Source organism: Herpailurus yagouaroundi, unplaced genomic scaffold, assembly GCF_014898765.1.
Source record: "Herpailurus yagouaroundi ecotype Mexico unplaced genomic scaffold, PumYag 182, whole genome shotgun sequence".
Lineage (NCBI taxonomy): Eukaryota > Metazoa > Chordata > Mammalia > Carnivora > Felidae > Herpailurus > Herpailurus yagouaroundi.
In genome coordinates this window covers 55,056,819-55,073,690 of record NW_024412413.1, presented here as the reverse complement: position 1 = coordinate 55,073,690, position 16,872 = coordinate 55,056,819, and the positions used below count along the sequence as shown (strand labels likewise).

General features: G+C 37.0%; 1 protein-coding gene across 4 annotated transcripts in view; it reads right to left on the bottom strand.

The window, feature by feature from the left end:
- TAFA2 (TAFA chemokine like family member 2) overlaps positions 1 to 16,872 on the bottom strand; it is a 500,373-nt gene that overhangs the window by 37,511 nt on the left and 445,990 nt on the right. The gene's annotated exons all lie outside the window — the stretch shown is intronic.

The window sequence follows — 16,872 nt, the reverse complement described above, 5'->3', positions numbered from 1 at the left end:
ATGGAATACTACGTGGCAATGAGAAAAAATGAAATATGGCCTTTTGTAGCAACGTGGATGGAACTGGAGAGTGTGATGCTAAGTGAAATAAGCCATACAGAGAAAGACAGATACCATATGGTTTCACTCTTATGTGGATCCTGAGAAACTCAACAGGAACCCATGGGGGAGGGGAGGGAAGAAAAAAAAAAAAAGAGGTTAGAGTGGGAGAGAGCCAAAGCATAAGAGATTGTTGAGAACTGAGAGCAAACTGAGGGTTGATGGGGGGTGGGAGGGAGGAGAGGGTGGGTGATGGGTATTGAGGAGGGCACCTTTTGGGATGAGCACTGGGTGTTGTATGGAAACCAATTTGACAATAAATTTCATATATAAAAAAAAAAAAAAAAACTTTGCTTTGCTTTAAATTACAGATGTTTGAAGCTCATTTTTTTTTTTTTTTTTTTTTTTTTTTTTTTTGCTTTTTAGGCTAATCTGACTAATGCAGAGTCCGTCCCATCAGATCAGGTGTTGGAACATCTCCTGGGCAAAAACAATGTCTTACTCATATATGTATATCCACAGGATTTAGTGTAGACCCTGACATATAAGAGGTATTCAATATTATTTTAATAACTGAATATCTGTTTAATCTTTATCAGCACAACATTAAAATGAGGTACAATACCTAAAGTTTTAGGGAAACTGAGTTTATAAACAGCACTGGAAAATTCTGTAATTCACGGAAATTAAGTCAGGGGAATCTGAGTGGCTCAATAGGTTGAGCATCCGATCCTGGCACAGGTCATGATCTCACTGCTTGTGAGTACTATCCCCAAGTCGGACTCTGTGCTGACAGCTCAGAGCCTGGGGCCTGTTTCAGATTCTATGTCTCCCTCTCTTTCCACCCCTCCCCTGCTCATGTGTGCACTTGCTGTCTCTTTCTCTCTCTTTCAAAAATAAAATAAACATTAAAAATTTTTAATAAAAAAATCAAGTCAGAAGCCTGATCAAAAGGGGTTATTATATGGAGGCCTAAAACAAAGTCACTGAATTACAATTACAAATTTTGTATAGACCTTCTATTATGCAAAAACAACAGTTGTCAATTGAAAGTCCTAGAGAAAAGTTTACTTAAGTGATTTACAATGCATTTCTAGTCTCCAAAAATTCTCACTTGAATACTGGTGCATTGGTTATAATTCTGCATGCCCATGGCTAGTTCAAAACGTCTTTTCTTCATCAGATACTAAGTACCTTGTTTGGTTTTTTTTCCTTGTTTTCATCTTAGTACAAAAGTTCTTCCCGATGGATGTGTATAATGCATGGATCTTGATGAATTGGTATTGTTTCCCTCATGAAAGCTGCAAGTTTCTCACATTATACCCTGTGAAAACTACTACCAGTATTTTATCTGACTTCTAACTATAGAAATGTCTTAACTTTTAGTGGTGGGTCTAGTTCTTTAGCCCTTGTAATTGTATACAGATGATTATACACACACACAGTGTTGAATATTCACAATATTTCTTCTAAGAATATCAACTATGCAGTCATAACATTTGAAGAACAAATGACAATCATGTCAATATTAGTCAAAACTGAGAAAATATTGGGAGAAAATATATTTACATTATAATGGTTACATGGCACCTAGAGTTTTTATACTTCTTGTGAACAATATATTTATTTGGAGAGTGTATAATCTTTGGTATCAGATTGGTGTTTGACCTTTGTCACTTACTAATTATATAACTTTAAGAAAGTTAATTTCTCTGGGCCTCTTTTTCTCATCTGTATTAAGGAATAAGAAAACTTATAATGCCAATGTGGTAATTACTAGAAATATTTTGTTGAGATGATATAGCATAGTACCTGGCAAAAGTTGTAACTCATCAAAGACAGGTATTATTATCAATGTGATTGCTATTTCATATCTTCTATCTATTTTTTAATACTGTTGCAAATAAAATATCCAAATGTATTAGGACAGGAAGGCATCCTTTTGTTCTAATTAAGATTTTGAATGGATAAGGTCCACTCACATTATGGAGGATAATCAGCTTTACTCAAAATTCATGCATTTAAGTGTAAATCACATCTAAGAACACCCTCACAGAAGCATCTAGAATAACGTTTGACCAAATATCTGGGTACTGTGACCCAGATTAACACACAAGATTAACTGTTACAAAAACTAATTTGTTGCCTTTGACTTTCTGAACATATGATTCCTATACTTTACCATCTTGTGAATAAACAAGATTATCTGATGACTAAGCAAAAACTACAATACTTGTTGAACTTCTCTCTAGTGGACATTGAAAGAGACACTCCTAATGAGATCATTCCTCTTATAAAACCTATTAAGAGGTAGTTGACATCTGCATTTTGAATAGGGATTAGTCTATTTTTATGTTTGGTTTATAGAGCTCTCATTTTGTACTAGATAAGAAGAGAAAAGGAGGCAAGTGCTCTGAAGAATGTAGTATTTCTATTCCAAATAATTAATGGCATCACTAATACCCTATCCTCATGTTAGCAAAATCTACCTAGTAGCACTCTGGAAGAGCACAGCATACTCGGCAAGCATTCGTCATGACACACAGTTGGTGTGCATGTGTGAGGATGTGGCTGAGAGAACCACAGTGAAGAAAAGTGTAAGGATGACATTAGGTTTATAAGGCTTGTGGTACCTTGACGTCACTGCACAGCAACCAGAGCAACTCTCCTGGGGAAAAAGGTGAATTAAAAATCACCTGATCCATCCTGACAATGTCTTCATCTTTCTGTAATCTCAGTAACTTCAGAAAGGCTGAACCCTCAGTGAGAGGTTACTGGTACTACCAAAAGTAATTATACCCTAGATTTTTTTAGATCACTGATAGGAACACTTTCCTTCCATGTTATGATACCGGTGGTATCATATAGCAAAGTGATATAGTTTCACTGACTAGGGTTTCCTTAAACCACCACATAAGTGTAGTATCAATTTGTCAAGATTAACATTAACATCCTTTATTCTAAACCTGTTCATAAGGAATCCCCTTACAGCTCCTATAAGAAATCCTTATAGTTAAGTGTTAAAATGTGGAGGCAGATAGTTCACATCTATGTTACATATGCAAGGGTACTCTCAACAAGTTGATTTCATTTGTGAAATTTAATCTCAAACAGTGGTTGACTGTCTGCCAGACATTTGCCTTCAGTAATCTTGCAAATCAGTCATATGTTGTAATTGAAGTTGGAGGTTGAGATTTCTAATCATGATACCTGTTTAAATTTTTCTGTCAGCCAAAGTGTCTACGGAGAATATTCAATTTTATTTCTTTCAAGACAGTATAAAAACATCTCAGTATATGAATCCTAGAAACAGTCTCACCAAATCAACTCTCCCCACAATTATTCCAACAGCTCTTGCCAGAAGAGGTTATTCTGAAGTTGCAAAGTAGAGATTGTATTCAATTATTTCCAAATGTCCTTAGAAAATGAATTTACACTACCTAGTATGATCTATTCTGTCTCTCTCACTAATATTCTTTTCCAAGTCCTGTAAAAGAAAACTAGGAGATATAAGGTAAAGGTAAAATATGTGTGCCACCAGAAGAGAACAAGCAATAAAAGGTGAAGTAGTCAAGAGTAAGCAGAACCCTACAGAATAGTCCTTTATTGACTTTGGGCTAATCCCACCATACATCATGGGAACCCAACATTGCTACTTAATATAAGAGCAAAACCCAATAATACTAAACCACAAAAGCTAAAGGTATATTCAACAGCTAAATAACTCTCATCTTTATTAAGTTCAGGATTAACTGTTACAAGAAATAGAATTCCTAGCTTAATATAAATGATAAAAATACTTATTTCTTTATTTTAATTTGGCAATTTGAGTATTAGATCTTTTCAGCTGAATGGCTGACTTTGCTTTAAAATATATTAATTGTGGGGCACCTGGGTGGCTCAGTCGGTTGAGCATCCAACTTTGGCTTAGGTCATGATCTCACAGGTCACGGGTTTGACAGCTGACAGCTCAGAGCCTGGAGCCTCCTTTGGATTCTGTGTCTCCCTCTCTCTCTGCTCCTTCCCAGCTCATGCTCTGTCGCTCTCTGTCTCCCAAAAATAAATAAATGTTAAAAAAAAATGAGAAATAAATAAAATATATTGTTTTTAAAGTGTTATTTTTTAAAAAAATTGTTAATTTTTATTTATATTTTTGAGAGACAGAGAATGAGCAGGGGAGGGGCAGACAGACAGGGAGAGACAGAATCTGAAGCAGGCTCCAGGCTCCCAGCTGTCAGCACAGAGCCTGAAGTGGGGCTCAAACTCACAAACCACGAGATCATGACCTGAGCTGAAGTCAGATGCTTAACCAACTGAGCCACCCAGGTGCCCCATGTTTTTAAAGTGTTCTATAAGCTAAAAGTATTAATAAATGTGTACACTGTTGTGAGGCTCCAGTATTATTTCATGGCCACAATCTTAAACTATTTTTTATTTAATCAGTTACTATTACCCTCCCATATATAAAATCCTTCTTCCCCCCCTCCTCTCTTCCATATTTTGTAACTGGTAGGAAACTTTAAAATGATTTAAAAATCTAATCTGAGAAGTTTTACTTATGCATCTGTTCAAATTATTTCTTCTTGTTTCAGTTTTGGTAGTTTGTATGTTTCTAGGAATTTGTATATTTCTTCCAGATTTCCCAGTTTGTTGGCATATAATTTTTCATAATATTTTCTTATAATTGTTTGTAGTTCTGTGGTGTTGGTTGTGATATCTCCTCTTTCATTTGTGATTTTATCTATTTGAGTCCTTTCTCTTTTCTTTTTGGTAAGTCTGGCTTGGGGTTATCAGTTTCATTCTTTCAAAGAATCAGTTCTTAGTTTCATTGATCTTTTTCATTCATCTGTTTTTTATTGTTGTTTCTATATCATTCATTTCTGTTCTAATCTTTATATTTCCCTTCTTCTGCTAACGTTAGGCTTTATTTGCCATTCCTTTTCTAGCTCCTTCAGGTATAAGGTTAGGTTGTGTTTTTGAGACTTTTCTTGCTTCTTTAGTAGATGTGTATTGCAATATACTTCCCTCTTAAGATGCCTTTTCTCCATCCTAAAGGTTTTGAACTGTTATGTTTTGATTTTCATTTGCTTCCAATGTATTTTTTAAATTTCTTCTTTAATTTCCTGGTTAGCCATTCATTCTTTAATAGGATATTTTAATCTCCATGTATTTGTGATCTAAATTTTTTCTTGTGTTGACTTCAAGTTCCATAGTACTGTGTTCTGAAAATATGCACGGTATGATCTCAGTCTTTTTGTGGTTTTGAGGACTGCTTTGTGACCCAGTATGTGATCTACTCTGGATAATGTTCCATGTTAACTCAAAAAGAATGTGTATTCCACTGATTTAGGATGAAATGTTTTGAATATATCTGTTAAGTCCATTCAATCCAGATTGCCATTCAAATTGTTTCCTTGTTGATTTTCTGCTTAGATGATCTTTCCATTGCTGTAAGAGTAGGGTATTAAAGCCCCATACTATTATTTTATTATCAGTGAGTTTCTTTACATTTGTTATTGATTGATTTATATATTTGGGAGTTCAAGTTTGGGGCATAAATATTTACAATGGTTAGATCTTCTTGATGGATAGACCCCTTAATTATGATAAAATTCCCTTCTTCATCTCTTGTTATAGTCTTTGTTTTAAAATCTAGTTTGTCTAATATAAGTATGGCTACTCCAGCTTTATTTCTACATCCATTAACATGATAGATGGTTCTCTATCCCCTCACTTTCAATCTGCAGATGTCTTTAGCTCTAAAATGAGTCTCTTGTGGGCAACATACAGATGGGCCTTGTTTTTTTTTTTGTTTTTTTTTTTTTGTTTTTTTTGTTTGTTTGTTTGATACCCTGTGTCTTTTGATTGGAGCATTTAGTCCATTTATATTCATAGCAATTATTGTGTTACCTATAAAGTTGGTGTTCCTGGTTATGTTCTCTGTTCCTTTCTAGTCTTCATTGATTTTGGTCTTTTATTTTCCCCATCAAAGAGTCCCCTTTAATATTTCTTGCAGGGCTAGTTTAGTGGTCACAAACTCCTTTAGTTTTTGTCTGGAAAACTCTATCTCTCCTATTCTGAATGACAGCCTTGCTGGATATTCTTGGTTACGCCACTCCGTTCAAACCTGCCACATTTCTGTGGACACATCTGTGAACCTGATCTGTCTTCCCTTGTAGGTTAAGGACTCTTTTTCCCTTTCTGCTCTCAGGATCCTTTCCTTGTTTGTGTTTTTGTGAGTTTGACTATGATATGTTTTGGTTATGGCTGTCTTTTGTTGAATTTAGTGGGAGCTCTCTGTGCTTCCTGGATTTCGATATCTGTTTCCTTCTCCAGATTAGAGAAGTTTTTATTATAATTTGATTAAATCTCCTTTTTTCTTTCCCTCTTTTTTTAGCTTCATTATTTTCCATAATTTTATCTTCTATATTACTCATTTGTTCCTCCACTTTGTCCATACTCTAGCTCTTTTATCTCTGCAGTAAGGGATTTTCTAATGTCTTCTATGCTTTTCTCAAACCCAGCTAGTATCCTTGTGATTGTTGTTTTAAATTCTGGTTCAGACATCATCTTTGTATCTGTATTGATTAAATCCTTGGCCATGACTTCTTCCTCCATCTTCTCATTTTGTGTGGGTCATCACTGTTTTTCGTATGTGTTAAGAAAGCCTGTTGTATTTGGGTTCCTGAGAGTAATGGCTATAGTAAGAAGAGGTCCAGAAACAAAAAATTTAAAAAAATTAAAAAATAAAAAACAGGAAGCTAAAATCTATTTCCCCTAGAGCTGAAGCTTTGCAGCACTCTATGATCAGTAAACTTGATGCATGGGAGGGGTCTGTGCTGGTGTTCTGTGGGTAGAGCTTGCTGTGCTGATTCGTGCTCTAGTGGAGGGCACGGCGGGGGCGGAGGGGTGATGTAAGCAACTCTGGCCTCCACTTGGGGGTGCTGTGTTGCACACTAAAGTTGGTCACTGCTGATGGTGGTGGCGGGAGGGGAGAGAATGGTGTGTCCCTGCCCTCTCATCCTTAGAGCAAGGAGTTCATGCCTGCTACCTCTTACTGCTACTCTCACCTCTCTTCCGTCAGATCCCTGGCTTCAATGAGCTGTCTGCCTGCCAGGCAGCGCAGTACTCCTGTTTTCTTTGTTTGTTTGTTTGTTTGTTTGTTTGTTTGTTTGTTTGTTTGTTTTAATCTCAGGTGTGTTGTTGTGTTTCAAAACTCCAAATCTTGGGGACCCACGATGCAGACCCGCACTGATCCTCTGGGAGAGGGTCTGGTTACACGTTTGTTGTTTCCTGGTTTGTCCCAGAAAAGTGGTTCCACCTCAGTGCAGCAGTTCAGAGTTTATGGTAAAACACAACACAAAGCCAGCAAAGGTTTGTTTCCCTCAGCCAGTGTCTTTCTTCCTATACTAGGAAACAGGGCAGCAGGTTGACATCACCAGTTCTTTTTGTCCCTGGAGAGGCCATGTCAGCACTCGCAAATGTACTCCAAACGGGAACTATTTCTCCCCAGGGGGCTCAGGGGATCCTCAGACCATACTGCCTGCTTCCAGGTCTCTGCCAAGCCCACCAGGCATGACCCTGGTGATGGTGTGGACTTCTAAAACTTCAGACTTTCAGCTCTGCTGCTTATAACTTGTAGTATTCAGCCCCTCTCCTTTTTCCAGTCAGTGGTTTTGGGAAAAAGTTTTTCTTGTGCAATTTCCCCATGTACTTTTACTCTCTTTACCTCTCTCTTGCTCCTCTGTCTCTGATAAGGGCTCCCTTCCCTCCACAGCACTCGCAATTCTTTTCTTCCCCAAATTAACTCTCCATAACTATCTCTAGTTGTGCAGTTTTACTCTCAGTCCTTGGATCAATTTCTTGGGTGTTCAAAATGATTTGATATTTATCTAGGTGTATTTGAGGGATGAAGCAAGCCTAAGGCCCCCTACTCCTCTGCCATCTTAATCTTCTCATTCTGCTATACTCTTATTTTAAAAATGTTTCTTATATTACATTCTACTTTAAATAGATGTATATTCTACAATATTTTCAATGGTTTGTCAATGGTACCATACAATGAGGAAGCAAATTTTAAGATTATGAGAGTAAATCATATTCAACTAACAGATCGTGAACTTCTAATATTTCTTGCAAATGTCATGTTCAGAAAGAAATTTAAAGTCCACATAATCTGGTAGGTTCTATATATTTGCTGTATAAATTTATGGCCCTGGCTCCCTGGAACTCTCTCTTTCTGCATTTTCTAAGACTCTACAGTCTCTTCGTTTTCCTGTCACTCTGTCCACATTTCATGTTCCTAAGCAGGGACCTTCTTGTGAATTACCTGAGAAAATGTCTTTGATTCTCTTCTCTCTCAACACATTTCTTCTCTGACAGCCTTCAGAATCATTTCCTCATCATCTAGGGGATAACTGTTCTCAAACTTCTGTCTTCATCTCTAAGGCTGTATATCAAACTCTCCAGTCGATCTCCATCTCATTGTGTCCTTGTCAATTAATATCACCAAATAGGTTAGGCCAAAAATAGGGGCCTTTCTGAAATTTTCCTTTCACTATATTCATATATAAAATTGCCAAACCCTATTGATTCTACTTCTTAGGCTATGACACCCTCAGTGTGTCACTTTCCTATCTTAGTTCAGGCCCATCATCTCTTACTCCTCTCAATGCCTTGCAGGTGACACATTGCCAACAAATAGATTTTCTAAAGTGTAAACCACATCTCTTCTCTTTTCATTAAGGTTCTTCAGTGGTTTATCATTTCTTAGAGATTAACATCCAATCATTTAGCATGGCATTTTAAAAAACTATTATGATAAAAACTCAACCTGCCATGTTTCCCCTCACACACACATGAACTGATTTCTATTCCATGAGCAAAGAAAGACATGATCTTCTATACCTCCCTGCCTTTGCATAAGCTGTTTTGTGGTGGTGGTGGTGGGATAGTAAACTAGCCCACTCTAAATTTCTGCACATCCTTTAAGTCACAAATTGATGACTTGCAGAAATAAGGAATTTACTTTTTCCCAAGGCAGCCCATTCAACATCATCTAGAGCTGACACCATTAGAGTTATTCCTTGCCCTTAATTGTACTCCTTGTGGTCATGCAGAACAAGTCTAATGTTTTTCTTTTATGTCATAGGTCTTCAAATAATTTAAAACATGTTACTCCTAGTGCTTCTGTTCTCTGACGTAACTATCCACAAAATCCTTTAGATAAGCCTTTTTTTTCCCCTAGCCCACTAAAAGTTAGCATCCAGAACTTTATCATGGTCAGACATGGTCTCTGGGGTACACAGTAGAGTGAAGCTTGACTCCGCTCTTTGTATTATGCACACCTCACATTATTCACAAGTGGATTGCTCAGCAGAGAGCCGGGATTCATGCTCATCCTAGAGAGAACTGGGAATTAGGCCACAGTTTTGTTTTCTTATGCAATCTCTGCACCAGTCATAAAGCATGTGAAATTCTGAGCCTGTGGGAAAATTACCTTTTATTTCTCAGCTGTATCTTCATCCTGTTGGCCAAAGTAAGAAAATGAAATTGGATCTGAAATCACTGATTAAGAGTTGTAGATTCCATGTAAATTGTATGAAGAGTAGAGAAGAGAAAGAAGTATGGGGGATGTATACAGTGAAGATTATCTATGGCTTTTGACAGAGCTGTCACCCACTATGGGAAAAGGAGAAGGCATAGAACCCCCACTAGGTAGGGTGCCTTGGAGAGGAGAACAGAATATTCAAGTCCTTTGAGGTAGTGTTCTTCATTTATTAAGGCACTACAGATAACCAAAAACAGGCTTGCCTCTCTGAGGGACAGTTACCTCTGAACAAACATCAAGCTCTTCCATATTAAAAATGTATCCCTCACAGAAGTTTAATCCTCAGATAAGAGAGAGGGATGTGGTCCTCACCACTTAATTCACAGGACATAAGCAAGAACCTAAGGATGTACCTCATAGTTGCTAACGAACTTGTACCATGTCCCAACTTAATTCTATTACCATGTGTGAACATTCACAATTAATGTTAAGATTATAATCAAAATATTCAGAATAACACCTACAAATAAACGCTTGGCTCAACTACTATAGAAGTAGTTAAATCTTAAAGGAACTTCAACGTATTCATATGTTGCCCATTTTTCATTTTAATTATAAAACTATAGGCCTGATTTTGGAAATATAGCCCTGATGATATGTATTTTTAAGTCTTTGCGTTAATTTCCAATAACTCTCTAAAGAAATACCAAGAGAGACACTTCTGGCCCTATTAGATTATTCTTAAGTAAGCAGCTCTTAAATTTAAAACACCAGGTTTAAATGTTACTTTTACCAGTGCTGCTACATGGACACTAGCTTGTTTTCTTACCGACCTTTGGATTCATTATCTAATTGAGGGGGAAAAGTCATTCAGTATATTAATCCATTTCTGTCCGCATCTCTTTAAAAAAAATATTATAGTAATTATATAGTCCCTTATATACTTTTCCAAATGTCCCTACTATTTGAAATTTTAAATCTTTTGTGATATTAAGGTCACTCAATGTGTGTATTTCTTACTATAGTAAAAACTTTTTACCTACTCTTAATACATATCAAGTTCAAGATGTTCTACTGTATTTATTTCCATTAATTAAAGGACTTAGACTTAGCAGTATTAATGCAAAACATAAGACATGCTCTGCCTACAATTGTCTCCATCTCCCCTACTGGCAACTTCGTCATTCTGCGTGCTCAGGACAAAAATTTCAGTCAGTCGTGATAGGCCTCTGTTACCCTTCCAATCCTAAACTTAAGCCTCGCTCACTGCACTCCAGCCACACAAGCACCACTGCTGTCCCTTGAATGTGATATTCCCACAGCAGGTCCCAGGTCAGGTCCTTTGTACCTGTTCTTCTCTTTACCTGGAAAACCTGTCCTCTAGGTAGCCATGTGCCCCATTCCCTCACCTCCTCCAGGACCTCAGAGAAACATGCAAACTTCCTCCTCTGCACTCTCCATTTTCTTCCATGGCACTTATCACCATCTACCATACTATCTGCTTCACCTACTTATTGTCTCTCTCTGCATGATAGGTAAATTCTAAAGATGGACCCCCAAGGTTACTGTCCCCTAGTTACTGAAATAACTTTGTAAGGGACTTTGTAAGCTCTCTAAAGTTGCTAAACAGCTGACCTTAACATAGGGAGATCATCTGGGTTATCTGTGTGGAGCCAATGTAATTATACCTGGCCCTCAGAGGCAGAAAAGTAAGGCAGAAGACATATGGGGGCCAGAGAGATTCAAGGTATGAGAAAGACTCCATATGCAGTGGCTGGTTTGAAAATGAATGAGTGTGATGAGGAAAGCAGGCATTCTGACTGAGGTGAGAGAGGCTCCCTAATGACAACTGCTAGGAGAACAGAAACCTCATTCCTGCTTGTACAAGGAACCAAATACTATCAACATCCTAAATGAGCCTAGAAGCAGAGTCTCCCTAGAACCTCCAGACAGAAACACAGCCCTGCTGTGAAAAGATGAAACACATCCTGCAATTTCAGCCTTGTGAAACCCAGAGCCGATAAATAAGTGAACCATGCTGTGCCGAGTCTTACCAACAGAGAATAAATGAATGTTACAGTAAGCCACTACATTTGCTAAGGGTGCAATAGAAAACTAGTATACCCTATTAGAATATAAGCTTTATGAGGGCACGGATTCCCATCTGGGATTTTTTTTCCATGCTGTGTGGCAGAGCCTAGAATAGCACCTCACAACAATAGACAATGAATACTTGTTGAATGAATGAATATACACAGTATATGCATTCTTTCCCATGAAATCTGTATTTTACAAGATTATAACATTTTTTGACCCCAAAACATTGAATGAAAATATTTAAAACTAAAATGTAAAAGGTGGATTGATTTGAAAACTGTTTAATCAGTAGTCTGTATCTCTGCAAGTTAGTGGCGACTGGTTGCCACTTCCTAAAGCACTGGTTTTCAAAATGCATATCCTAACAGGTCATAAAATCAAATTATGGGGTTGAGATAGGTAGGAAGAAAATAAAACCAAAAAATTAGAACTTTAACTTCAGTGTGGGATGTATGAGTGTGTGTATTCTGGGTCACACTGTAGGATGTATTTCTTACTGTAGAAATGTACCGGCAAAATAATTGGAAAACAACAGCCCTAAAGGTCACTGCACTCTCTGCTGTGGACCAGGATGCAATTTAGGGCCTGACCAGAGGTGAGATGAAGACAAATGAATGGTGAATGTGTCTGTTACAAAAGAGTTGATCAGGAAAGAACTACACTATGCTAAGTCTGTGATTAAATTTGCAAGGCCAGAGAGAGCACTATGGTTGAAGTATTCACACAAATTGCACCATGTTAAAGTGAAGAAATGAACCCTTTTCCTCGTGTGATGTTTTTTTGTTTTGTTTTGCCTTGGGGCTGGAATGGTGCCTCTGGACACTGTTCAGACCCCCCTAACAAAGAACAGTCCGTGTTCTTGGTATAAAATCCAACAGCATCTGGAAGAGGAAGACTTGAAGCTTTCATCAGCAAAGCATCTAAGATGCTGTTTCTCTCTTCCCTTACAGGGAAGGATTAAAAACCTAATACCTATCTATCTTCTGAGATTAGCCAGTTATTAGTGTCATATAAATTTAGCAGGCAAGGAAGTTAGAAATTTCCTTGGCACATGGAACCAAAAAATAAATACTGGTTAGAGGAACTGGAAATTCAATCTAACTCAATATTCTCATTTATTTTGCAGATGACGAAGCTGACCCAAAGGCTTACACTATCCCCATTATTATAACAATGTTACTCTTATATTTATCCATGATTCCAGTGCTGTCTGTGGACTGCATATGGATAACAAATATAAGGATAATGCAACTGTATGCTCTTCATTCCCCTTCTCAAGGGCATACTTCTGGCTGATAGGGCTCACACCATGTATCTTTGTACCCTCATTAATGCCTATTGTGGTTGGGGAACTAAGATAATACCTGCAGTCCACTTAGCAGAGTTCCTAGTACACTATAAAAGCTAAGTAAATACCAGCATATATGCTTTTGTGGCTTTGACTGTAATAAGAGCATTATTACTATAGAATGTTTATGCATGGGGAATTCTTAACAGCTGTTGATTTTCATTGCATTCTACGACAAAAAAAAAAAATCATGCTTTATCCACTTATATTCAGAGACATTAGAAAACTAGAGTTTTTATCTCCGTAATGCACTTTAAGTAAATTAGTAAAGATGAAAGAATTCCAATTAAAAATCACCCAGAAAATTTCTTATGTGAAAAATAAATAGACCTAGGATTTATGATTCATAAAGATAATATTTCTAATGAAAATATAAAATCTTGCATATTGGGGCGCCTGGGTGGCGCAGTCAGTTAAGCGTCCGACTTCAGCCAGGTCACGATCTCACGGTCTGTGAGTTCGAGCCCCGCGTCAGGCTCTGGGCTGATGGTTCAGAGCCTGGAGCCTGTTTCCGATTCTGTGTCTCCCTCTCACTCTGCCCCTCCTCCGTTCATGCTCTCTCTCTGTCCCAAAAATAAAATAAACGTTGAAAAAAAAAATTTTTAAATCTTGCATATTATGAAGTTCATCTTTCTTTAGGTAAGAATCAGACTTAATGCTACATGACCATTGGCATTTAGAGTTTCGAGCCCATACCCAAGGCCATGGGCTCTGAATTCTAAAAGCAAAATGTGAGTTCCTTTAGGAGATGTTCCACAAAGAAAGACTATCAAAACATTAAAATAAGTGAATCATAGTCTGTTTTTTTCTGAGGATCCAACAATGTTATCAAAGATTTTTTTTCCCTCAAATCTTACAGCTCTATAGCACCTTTCCCCCCGCTACTTTTGTATGATAGAATTAGCGTATAATTATGTGATCTTTCACACTGGAAAGACTATTCTTTTATTAATGACTCTTTGAAAAAGTTCTTTATTATTTATCTTTGAAAGTGAGTTTGAAATCAAAAGGCTCTCATGACTTTTCCTTTCCTTCTTTTGAGCTTAGGAGTTCTTAAAAGTAATACAATTGGTGGTTATGGATGTCACAGGCAGTCCTAAGTTTCCATTTTTAAGATGAGAAATCAGTTCAGGAAACAAATGTTGCATCCTCTTCTCCCTCCATATTAAATGTTTGAGGTGTCGAAGAACATGTATGCAAAATATTGATGTTCCAAAAAGGCTATTTGCCTTTTCTCTCCCTTGTCAGGACAAATAGAAAATGGGTCAGAACAATAAGAAGGGGGATATAATTCACATTTTGTAGTAGGCAAATTCCAAATTAGTCTTAAATGAGGGATTCACCCAGCCCATAATCTGTAGTCAATTCTGGAAGGTACCACCGTATCTCTGCGGAGGCTAAGCAAGCCTCATTGCTGTTTTTGGCTGACTGCTTTTTTTCTAACATTAGGCTTACCAGAGTACTCCAGATTGAATATGGGCAATTAAAAGGGAGGGTGTACATTATTGCAAATTTTAATCATTTCTCAAGCCATTTTGCTTGCAGTGATAATCCCACATGGCCAACATATCTTGCATAAGAAACTCAAATGACTCTTGGCTGCAAGCAGCTCTTCAGTTACTTTGTAACCTATCCCTGCTTAATTTCTTGGACTTTCCCCACTTGTGGCCAGGACCTGCCAAATCAGGGCTTCAGTGGCTGCTTGGCTCCCCCAGCCATGGCTAACTTATCTAAGACTGGCACATGAACAATAATGCCAATGACTCAAGTGATAATCAGAATCTTCTCAATTACACTGCTGCTATTTATGTATGGCAGAAACTTTCTCCGTCCAACACTTCCACTGTGTGCAAAGTAATACTGTGTCAGAACTATTTCAAAAATGTGTATCTCCTATGTTTTTGGTACTATTTCAGTGGAGAGAGAATAATAATAACCTGATGACCTTGGAAACTTTGTTTTTGAGGCCTCAGGGAAATTTACCCAAATTTTTTTGTGAGCCAAAAAACATTCCAAATTGCACATCTTTTTGCCTAGCCATTTGAAATGCCATGATATCCCTTTAGTTGAAATGTCTACATAGCTGAATTCTCACCAGCCATCTTTTGCTTTTGAAGAAAAAAATAATAATTTACTTTGATTGTACCCAAGAAATTCCATCTTTCAAGATCACTGGTCTTATATATGATGATTTTTCCTTTTTAAATGAGAATAGTTGCCTGAGTCCTCCCTCAAATATCTTCAGTGAGGTCCTTCTTTAACAGATCTTCAGGGCAAAAGAGATGAAATATAAACAGAAAGTACAAGCCACTATATGTGACATCACACCTTATAACTAAAACAAAATGGGGGCTCTAGATATGGTCTTCCTCACTCACAAATTCTTAGCCTGTCATCCAACTTGTTTAATTACATTATGAAAGCCAGTTAAACCTGAAGAATTTCAGAGACTCAATTTTACCTTTGGACTGCTGAGACTAGAGCCCAGCAGGGAGTGAAGCAACCACTTGTAAAACAATTTACTATGAGAATTTCCATCCCATGGTCTTGACCTTTTCATTTCAATGATCCAGAAAGTTAAAGGTCTACCTGATATGAATAGAACGATAGGAAACTTTCCTCACTATTACTAAGTTAAACTTAAGTTAAATTATCCAGTTTCAACGACGGTTTAAGAGATTAGATTCTGGAATGAGCCTGCTTGGTTTGAACTCTGGCTTCCCTGTTAATTAGCTGGCTGACCTTGGGAAGTCACTGAAGATTCTGAAACTTTGGTTTACTCATCTGTAAAAAGGAGATAATAATATTATCTTCCTCACTGGGCTGTTAAGAGGATTAAATGAGCTCAGTCACATGCGGTACTTTGTTCGGTTTATGGCATATGTTTTAAGTATCCAATAAATGTTAGCTTCCCCAAGTCCACCGAAGTAATAAAAAACTAAGTTTAGTTGTAGAGTGCTATTTTTTTTTTTTTTTAATTTGCTTCGAATCTCAAATCTTCAGTGAATTTCCATGAGTGCTATTTTGGACTAAGAATTAATAGTGTTAGGAAGGAAATATTTCCATGCTATAAATAACTTATAAGGAAATTTTATATTGCCAGGATGTTTTTTAACAAATCAATATAGTTGATATCATGTGCTAACTGACTGAATAATACAGTTATTCTAATTAACTAATCATGCAGTCTATGGGTTTTGTAAAAGTGTGTCAGCATTTAGCCAACAGATACAGTCATAAATAATTTGACAAAGTATAAAGTTATTATTTTTGCTGTTGGAAACTTAGTTTTGTGTATGTGTGAACAGTCAATGCACTAAACATGTTATTCAACAGACTGAATTATATATCTCATGGGATTTTAAAAATAATCCTCTTGAATAGGCCCAGACAAGGTTTTTAAAAAAAAACTATTATTAAACACTATGGTAAATTAACCAGTCTCTGGTTTTATGTTACTTTTTATAAAGTATCACCTTATATCATTATTCTGTTCTTGTCTCCAATTATCCAATTCTAATCAATAGTCTGCTTTCCCCTCAAAGCAAAAAGCAAAACAAGACAGAACTTTCATTTGCTGAGTCTACAAAGAATTTAAATTCTGCCAGTCCAGAATATCCATGGAGCTAATTAGGAAATTAGAGAATAAATCTAACCATTGTTCACTTCTCTACCATGTCCCAGAAGTCAATCATTGCAAAATGAAATACATCATTGTCTGAAGAGTATTCCTTTCATATTGACCCTGAGATTTAGAAACTACTCTAGGTAACTCATTACAATGATTACAGAGTTAACCGTTAGAAAACTATTTACTGACCCAGAAATCAGGGAGATC